Source organism: Trichechus manatus, unplaced genomic scaffold, assembly GCF_000243295.1.
Source record: "Trichechus manatus latirostris isolate Lorelei unplaced genomic scaffold, TriManLat1.0 scaffold00067, whole genome shotgun sequence".
Lineage (NCBI taxonomy): Eukaryota > Metazoa > Chordata > Mammalia > Sirenia > Trichechidae > Trichechus > Trichechus manatus.
In genome coordinates, this window is record NW_004444003.1 from 2,602,449 (window position 1) to 2,612,980 (window position 10,532).

Genomic DNA, 10,532 nt, shown 5'->3' on the forward strand with positions numbered 1-10,532 from the left:
ATGATTAAAATTAAAGACCTCTAGATGGGGAGATTATTCTGGATTTTCCTGTGTAATCACATGATCCTTAAAAGCTGAGAACCTTTTTGCTAAAGTCAAGAGAAAGGGATGTGACAATGGAAGCAGGGTCAGAAAGATGTTACTTTCCTAGCTTTGAAGATAGGGGAAGGGGCCACAAGCCAGGGAATGCGGGGAGCCTCTAGGAGGTGGAAAGGCAAGGAATGGGAGAGGGATTCTCTCCTAGAGCCTCCAGAAGGAAACACTGGAGCCCTGCCAACACTAATTTTAGCCCAGTGGGAACTGTGTCGGACATCTGGCCTATAATACTGTAAGATATTAAAATTGTATTGTTGCTAAGAATAAGAATTCTCGAACACTTTACTGTGCTTATGCGGAACCTGTACATAGACCAAGAGGCAGTGGTTCAAACAGAACAAGGGGATACTGCATGGTTTAAAATCAGGAAAGGTGTGCATTAAGGTTGTGTCCTTTCACCGTACTTATTCAATCTGTATGCTGAGCAAATAATCCAAGAAGCTGGACTTTATGAAGAAGAGGGGAGCATCAGGATTGGAGGAAGACTCATTAACAACCTGCGATATGCAGATGACACAACCTTGCCTGAGGAATGTGAAGATGACTTGAAGCACTTACTAATGAAGATCAAGGACTACAGCCTTCAGTATGGATTGCACCTCAATGTAAAGAAAACAAAAAATCCTCACAACTGGACCAATAAGCAACATTATGATAAATGGAAAAAATATTGAAGTTGTCAAGGATTTCATTTTACTTGGATCTACAATCAAAGTCCATGGAAGCAGCAGTCAAGAAATTAAATGAAGTATTGCATTGGGCAAATCTGCGGCAAAAGACCTCTTTAAAGTGTTGAAAAGCAAAGATGTCACTTTGAGGACTAAGGTGCGCCTGATCCAAGCCATGATATTTTCAGTCACCTCATATGCATACAAAAGCTGCACAATGAATAAGGAAGACCAAAGAAGAATTGATGCCTTTGAATTGTGGTGTTGGAGAAGAATATTGAATATATGATGGACTGCCAGAAGAACAAACGAATCTGTCTTAGAAGAAATACACCCACAGTGCTCCTTGAAAGCAAGGATGGCGAGACTTTGTCTCATGTACTTTGGACATGTTATCAGGAGGGACCAGTCCCTGAAGAAGGACATTATGCTTGGTAAGGTAGAGGGTCAGCAAAAAAGAGGAAGACACTCGAGATGGATTGACAAGGTGATTGCAACAATGAGCTTAAGCATAACAACAATTGTGAGGATGGCGCAGGACTGGGCAGTGTTTTGTTCTGTTGTACACAGGGTTGCTATGAGTCAGAACCAGCTCCACTGCACCTAGCAACAGTGATACTAATGCCATCACCTCTTCAGAAATAGCACCACCACCCCCTCTCATGGCCATGCCCAACCAATGTCATCCACAGAGCTATTGTAGTATGATGTCATGGCTCAGTATGGAGTCATCCAACAAAGAGAAACGGAAGTATATCTGAGGTTCTCCCAGTCCTCCTTCCTAATTTCTTTACCCAAATTTCAGAAAGTTTTGTCACTGGCTGCGGGCCTTGGCCGTTCTCCCGAAGGGATATGCTAGTGAACAAACAGCTATTTCCCAATTTTTGCTTCAAATATGGGACATATTTTTAATGCAATTGCTATGTAATTTGGAGCATTTATAAACAGAGGATAAGCACAAAATATATAGATACTCTGAAAAGATTAATATCTGCTGCTGGATGGTTTGACATCGCAGGAAGTGCTGATTTGCCTTTATTGGTTGTTAGCTCAGTTTGGGCAGAATGTTGTCTCTGCTTGTCTCATTCACGCGCATGAATTGTAAATGAAGAGTCAAAAAGCTTTGAATTTCCATAGGGAGGTGGTGTAGATTTCATAATACATCATATATTTCAGACTTTAAGTGACTTTCTTCAAATATTAATCTTCGCTAGTTTGTTGGAGCCCCTGGCAGGTAGGTGGCACATGAAGAACTATAGCAATTTGATTGCCATCTTTTTCTCTATGAAGATGAATGAAAAGGTAGATGAATCGAGGGAGTCTTACAAGACAGTACAATTGCAGTTTTGGGTCTATTTGCAGAAAATAAATAGATCTAGGGCTGAAGCATATGAGTGAAGGGAGTCTAACGTGTTCCTTGATTAGACTTAAGACATCCACAGAAAGAAATCATGTTCAATGATCTGTCATGTATGTTGTGGGCAGCACAAATGGCCTGGAGTGTTGGGAGAAACTTCCCTTTGTTGCTTGGCATTTTTTATTGGAAAGAATAATTTGTTTCTTAGTTTATAGCTATATTGTGAGTTGACCATTGTATTTTAGAACTGAAACAAAATAAATATGCATTTTTATTATGAACACAATTAATTTTCATTTTTTAGCTGAAAATCACACACACATACACAATAATAATAGTAATAATAACACCCTACTGTTCATATTCCAAAGCACTTTAACAAATGTCATCCTGTTTGATACTCACAGCTAATCAGGAGGTAGATGGAGTATTATTTTACAAACTACGGTATCTAGACAGGTTATCCTACTAACAAACGGCTAAACCAGAGCTAGATATTTAAAACGTAGGTGTCCTGCATTTCCTGTTGGATTGTGTTCTAAGATTGTAAATCAGTTATTTAGAATCAGAAATGCATTATTTCCTATAAAATAGCCTTATGTGGTGCTTAGGTTTCCAGGCTGGGTCACAAAAGCCTATGTAACTCATGATAAGGCATTTGTGTCTCTATAAAGCTAAGTGACATTCTCCAGGGCATATATCTAGTATACAGAGGACTCAAATGTAAATTCTGACAATGTGTCCATCTACTCATATTTATTTACACTAATGTGTACATGATTTATAAGCACTTAACCTCGAGCTATTTGTAGTTTGAAAGAGGTTATCTGTTCATCTAAATGAATTCCTATTTGGTGAATTGCAGACATTGAAGGAAAGAGAAGGTCACTATCCTTTGGGAGTGTAAGATAACACATCGTAGCAGCCTGAGGGAGAATGGAACTGTGTGATGGTGAAGGAGTGAGCAGAAGGAAGAGAAAGATGATTTCTTCCCACTTTCCTTGATGCATCACCAAGGAATTTTAAAACGTATGCTCAGTCTGACCTGGCACTTTGGGGTAGATAGTGGGGCCCAGTGGAAAGAGCACCAGCTTCTGAGTCAGGAGGTCTGGGTTTATGTCCCAGTGGCTGTGAAGTACTGAGCAAGTCACTTAACCATTTTGAACCTTGGTCTCTTCATCTATAAAATAGAGATAAGAATACCTACGTTGGGGGCACTGATGGTTCAGTGCTAGAATTCTCGCCCTCTATGCATGAGACCTGGGTTGGAGACCTGGGTTCAATTTCTGGCCAACACACCTAAAGGGCAGCCACCCCATGCCTGTCAGTGGAGGCTTGTGTGTTGCTATGATGCTGAAGAGGCTTCAGTGGGGCTTCCAGACCAAGACAGACTAGGAAGAAAGGCCTGGCAATTTACTCCCAAAAATCAGCTAATCAAAACTCTGTGGATCACAATGGTATGATCTGTAACTGATCATAGGGATGGCACCAGAGCGGGCAGCATTTCTTTCCATTGTGCATGGGGTTGCCACAAGTCTGTCGACTCAAGGACAGCTGACAACACCTATTACGCAGGGACATTGACAAGAAGGTACACCAAGTTTAAACCTCAGTGCCTGGCACAAAAGGAATGGAATTATCAATAAACACCTCCCTTCCTTTTTCTCCTTTATTCCACTTTTCCCTGATGTTCTGGGCTTCCCTCAACTTACCCTTCTGAGAGCTTGAGTATAAATTATCTATTTTCCTCCCAATCAAAGCTACAGTTACGAGGGAAGACAGTCCTAGCTTGACATTTTTATAATTGGTGGTAATGGCTGTAGTAACAATTAAACCTCTTATATACTACTTTGCAGAGAGCATTCCAATGTATAAAACCCACTCACCCCGCTGCTCCCTTTATTCCAACAGTACAGTGTGAGAGATTGAAAGGGCAAGTATTACTCTTACATATTATGAATAAGGCATTTGAGTCTCCGCAAAACTAAGTGACATTCTCCAGGGAACACAGCTAGTACACAGAGGAGTCAGGACTCAGATTTAAAGTATTGAAAATGTGTTTGTTATAGATTGAATTGTGTCCGCTCACAATATGTGTTGTGTATTCTAACAGCCACCCTTGTGGAGGAGTTCCTGCATGGCACAAACGATTAAGCGATTGACTGCTAGCCGAAAGGTTGGTGGTTTGAACCTCGGAACCTCGGAAGACAGACCTGATGATCTGCTTCCCAAAGGTCACAGCCTTGAAAACCCTATAGAGCAGTTCTACTCTGAACACACGGGGTCGCCATGGAGTCACCTGGAGGCAACCAACAACAACATACCTGTGGATGTAATCCCCTTTGGGAATAGGGTTTTCATTGTTATGTTAATGAGGTCATGTGTAGGATGTGTCTTAACCCAATCACTTTTGAGATATAAAAGGAGTAGATTAGGCACAGAAGCAAGCAAGCATGAATGGGGGAAAATGCATCTCCAAGGAATGCTGACAAGAAAGTTACAGAAGCTGTTACTTTCCCCCCTATGCTTCCCTTAGAGCCAGTACCTTGAATTCAGATTTCTAGTCTCCTAAACTGTGAGACCTGGTGGTGCACTGGTTAAGAGCCTGGCTGTTAACCGAAAGGTTGGCGGTTCAAATCCTCCTACTGCTCCTTGGAAACTCTGTGGGGCAGTTTTACTCTGTCCTATAGGGTCGCCGTGAGTCAGAACCGACTCAATGGCAACCGCTTTATTTTGAAACTGTGAGAAAACAAATTTCCGTTCGTTAAAGCCATCCACCTGTGGTATTTCTATTATAGCAGCACTAAGAAACTAAGACAATGTTCATCTATTTGTATTTATTTACATTAGTGATTTACTATTATTAATTTATTTACAGTAATGTATACATGATTTAAGCGGAGCCCTGATGGCACAGTGATTAAGGGCTGGACTGCTAACCAAGAGATTGGCAGTTTGAATCCACCTGCTGCTCCTTGGAAACCCTACAGGGCAGTTCTACTCTGTCCTATAGGGTTGCTATGAGTCAGAATCCACTTGACGGCAATGGTTTGGTTTGGTTTCACACTAATATATACATTATGTAGACATGATTTATAATAACCGAGCATTATTTGTCATTTTAAAAGAGGTTATCATATTTTCATGAAAATAAGCACACTATGGTATTTTTTTCATAACGACGTAAAAAATATTAGCATTAGCGGCCCTTACAAAAATACCTCGAGAAGGGAGGACATGATTGCCAAACAAACTTAGAAGGCACATACTATTTGCATAAAAATACAGTATTTGTTAACCTAAGTAAATTCCTCATTGACTGATTTGCAGACATTGAAAGAAAACAAAGGTTACAGTCCGTTCTGGATATAAAAATAGATATTTTGGCCGGAGAGGGTAACACAGAGTGGCTTGTTTCTAAGAGTAGGGCCATGAAATTTGACAGACCTGTTCTTGAGCTATGACTTCTTTATTTTCCAGCTCTGACATTGGGCAGGTTACTTAGTGAGCCTCTAGTTTCCTTGTCCTTAAAATGGGGCAATAACACTTACTCCCCAGGGATATTTTAAGGTATTCATTAGACAATATATGAAGATGCACCTTTGAGCTGTGTATTGGTTTCCTAGGGCTGCTGTGACAAAGTACCACACACTGAATAGCTCATCAGAACAGAAATTTATCTTCTCCCAGTTCTGAGGCTCTGAGTCCAGAATCAGAGTGTCAGCTGTGTTGATTCCTTCTGCAGGCTCTGAGAGGGAAACTGTTCCACGCCTCTCTCCCAGCTTGTGGTGAAGGCCGGTGACCTCTGGCATTCCTTGGCTTGTAGCTGCGTAACTTCAAATCTCTGCCTCCATTTTCACATGGCCGTCTTCCCCCTGTCTGTCTGTCTCTCTTCTTTTTATAAGGACATCACTTGTATGGGATTAGGACCTATTCTACTCCCCTGTGACCTCATGTTAACTGACCACATCTCACAGACCCTAATTCCAAACTAGGTCATGCTCACAGGTATCAAGTGTTAGGAATCCAACGTATCATTTAGGAGACAATTCAATCCCTAACCAGCTGCATCTGTTTTTTCTTGCTCCTTCTCTTCCTGCATTTAAACTTCCAGACATGTGTTCACAGTAACCTCAGCATACACAGAGCCTCATTTATCTGAAAGAGACCTGTGATTCATAAAATGATAACTAAAAAAAGTCCCGCGGTCTTGACCTCCTACCTTTTTTAACCTCCTTTTCGCTCTTCAGCCACTGACTTTATTTGTAGAACCCAAGCCAATTATGTGTTCTCTGTGTGCTTTTGTTCTGCCTCCGTTAACTGCATCCTTCTGCCTGCCCCAGGCACCCAGTGTCTGGAATAAACTGGCTTTTGTCAATACACAGCACAAGCAACACTAAAACTTAAATGTGTCTTAGGAATTTCAAAGAAGAAATGGTTCTGTTCTTGATTATTTCCTTGCCACAGTGTGGGAATTCATTACATTTAATGCTAGCTGAATGATGTAAATTGTGTATTGACTACAACACGAACATTTATACACGTCTATTTATCCTAAAATTCCTGGAGTTCTCCAGACGGCAGTAAAAGGATATAATTTATAATGGTATAATTAACTTTTGATTATATTTGCAATTACGTTTTTTGGAGTCTTCATGATAAGAACGAAAATAATGCAGTTAAACTAACATGTATGCTCAAGTGTGAAAGTACTGCTTTTTTTCTTCCCCACTTTTCCCCCCTCTTTTATGAATGTATTCTATATCATTAATCTTTTGGGGAACATTCTTCAAACAGCTTTTTCTGCTTTATGCTTTTCTGAGTGTTGGTGTGAAATAACCCTGCATAGCCTTACACGCAGACACACGCACACACACGGGAGTTCTAAGCATCAAATAAAACAGAAATGGGGCCATTTAACTCAGTAGTTTAATGGCATTTTACCAGGAAATAGTATTAATAATCTTAAGGCACCTCTCCGAACTTTATCTGACTTCGAGAGATATTACTTAAGGGATAAGCAGTGGTTCTCAATTGGGTGCTATTTTGCTCCCAGAAGACATGTTGGCAAAGTCTGGAAACATTATCCCAAACGCACACAACAGCCCCCCCCACAGAGAACTATCCTGCCCTGGTGGCTCATTGTTTAAGTGCTCAGCTGTTAACCAAAAGGTCAGCGGTTCGAACCCACCAGTTGTTCCATGGGAGAAAGATGTGGCGGTAAAGATTAAAAAAAGAAAAAAAGAAAAATTGCAGTTGAGTTGATTCCAACTCATTGTGACCCTATAGGACAGAGTAGAACTGTCCTGTAGGGTTTCCAAGGAGCAACTGGTGGATTCAAACTGCCAGTCTTTTGGTTAGCAGCTGTAGCTCTTAACCACTGTGCCACCAGGGCTCCTCTGTAAGGATTATAGCCTTCAAAACCCTACAGGGCATTTCTACTCTTTTCCCTATAAAAATAAAAAATAAATAAAAACCAAACCCATTGCCGTCGAGTCGATTCCGACTCATAGCTATAAGTCTGAATGGGCTCACTGGCAACAAATTTGGTTGTGGTTTTTTTTTTTTTTTTTTTTTTTTTTTGGTGTATGTCCATAGTGCCAAGGATGTGAAACTTTAGTTCATAGCCTACAGTAGCCAGTTCAGCTCCTTGGCTCCGTGGCTTGATTATACTGAATAGTTGAAGTTTATTTTCTTTGCTACCTAGCCTTGAGATGTACTGAGGTGGGGATTGAGGAGGTAAGATGTTGAGCTACTGTGCACGTTTCTGTATATTCAAAGTATGTAACCTCACCTCTACATCTCTCTCTCAAACTGCTGCTGTTATCTCAGTTGAGACCTTGGTCATTTTCTCTCAATTACTATATCACATGAGTCGATTATTCATCATGTTCACTCTTTTATTTTTTTATTCTACTTCAGGTGAAGGCTTACAGAGCAAATAGTTTCTCATGAAACAGTTTAGCACACATATTGCTTTATGACATTGGTTAACAACTCCACAACATGTCAACCCTCTCCCTTCTCGACCTTTTTTTTTTTTTTTTGGTGAAAATATACGTAGCCAAAGATACACCATTTCAAAAATTTCTACATCCACAGTTCAGTGTCATTTTTCTTTAAGGTTGAATAAATAAGTCCTGTTGAAATAATAGGTAGAGATGACATAGCACACTTCGACAAACCATTTGACAAACGATTTTATCACGGCTTTGGGGAGGTAGACACGATGGCTTTGCCCCAACATGAGCAGGGCATGATGGGGAAGCACCAGGAGGGATTTATGCTCAATGGTTCCCTCTTTTCTTGGCTCCTCCGGTCACCAGCAACTTACATGTGTGAAGTCACATTCCCAACTTCTCCTGAGCGGACTGATTTGGGATTTTAATAAGCATATCTAAAATATCTTTGATGTTGTTGTTGTTAGGTGCCATCGAGTCGGTTCCGACTCATAGCAACCCTATGTACAACAGAACGAAACACTGCCCAGTCCTGCGCCATCCTCACGATCGTTGTTATGCTTGAGCCTATTGTTGCAGCCACTGTGTCAATTCATCTCATTGAAGGTCTTCCTTTTTTTCCCTGACCCTCTACTTTACCAAGCATGATGTCCTTCTCCAGGGACTGATCCCTCCTGACAACATGTCCAAAGTATGTAAGATGCAGCCTCACCATCTTTGCTTCTAAGGAGCATTATGGTTGTACTTTTTCCGAGACAGATTTGTTCATTCTTTTGGCAGTCCATGGTATATTCAATATTCTTCATCAACCCTATAATTCAAAGGTGTCAATTCTGCTTTGATCTTCCTTATTCATTGTCCAGCTTTCGCATGCATATGATGTGATTGAAAATACCATGACTTGGGTCAGGAGCACCTTAGTCTTAAAGGCAACATCTTTGCTTTTCAGCACTGTAAAGAGGTCTTTTGAGGCAGATTTGCCCAATGCAATATGTCGTTTGATTTCTTGACTGCTGCTTTCATGGGTGTTGATTGTGGAGCCAAGTAAAATGAAATCCTTGACAACTTCAACCTTTTCTCCATTTATCATGATATTGCTTACTGGTCCAGTTGTGAGGATTTTTGTTTCTTTATGTTGAGGTGTAATCCATACTGAAGGCTGTGGTCTTTGATCTTCATCAGTAAGTGCTTCAAGTCCTCTTCACTTTCATCAAGCAAGGTTGTGTTATCTGCATAACACAGGTTGTTAATGAGTCTTCCTCCAATCCTGATGCCCCATTCTCTTTTATATAGTCCAGTTTCTCAGATTATTTGCTCAGCATACAGATTGAATAGGTATGGTGAAAGGATACAACCCGGACGCACACCTTTCCTGACTTTAAACCACATAGTAACCCTTTGTTCTGTTCAAACAACTGCCTCTTGATCTATGTACAAGTTCATCATGAGCACAATTAAGTGTTCTGGATTTCCCATTCTTTGCAATGTTATCCATAATTTGTTATGATCCACGCAGTTGAATGCCTTCGCATAGTCAATAAAACGCAGGTAAATATCTTTCTGTTATTTTCTGCTTTCAGCCAGTATCCATCTGAAATCAGCAATGACATCCCTGGTTCCATGCCCTCTACTGAATCCAGCATGAATTTCTGGCAGTTCCCTGTCAATATACTGCTGCAGCCGCTTTTGAATGATCTTCAGCAAAATTTTACTTGCTTATGATATTGTTCGATAATTTCTGAATTCAGTTGGATCACCTTTCTTTGGAATAGGCATAAATATGGATCTCTTCCAGTCAGTTGGCCAGGTGACTGTCTTCCAAATTTCTTGGCAGAGTTTAGTGAGCACTTCCACTGCTGCATCTGTTTGTTGAAACATCTCAATTGATATTCAGTCAATTCCTGGAGCCTTGTTTTTCGCCAATGCCTTCAGTGCAGCTTGGGCTTCTTCCTTCAGTACCATCGGTTCCTGATCAGATGCTACCTCTTGAAATGGTTGAACATTTCTTTTCGGTATAATGACTGTATTCCTTCCATCTTCTTTTGATGCTTCCTGCATAATTTAAGAGTCTCCCCACAGAATCTTCACTATTGCAACTCGAGACTTGAATTTTTTCTTCAGTTCTTTCGGATTGAGAAACGGAGAGCGTGTTCTTCTCTTTTGGTTTTCTGTGTCCAGCTCTTTGCGCATGTCATTACAATACTTTACTTTGTCTTCTCGAGCCGCACTTTGAAATCATCTGTTCAGCTCTTTTACTTCATCATTGCTTTTTTTTTTTATTGTTGTAGTGTAAATGAACCTTACATTTCAAGATAGTCTTCCTGCAAAATTTTATACATACATTGTTATTTGACCCTAATTTCTCACCCCATTCTGTGACAACACACTCCTTCGTTCCGCCCCTGATTCCCCATGTCCATTCAACCAGCTCCTAACCCTCTCTGCCTTCCC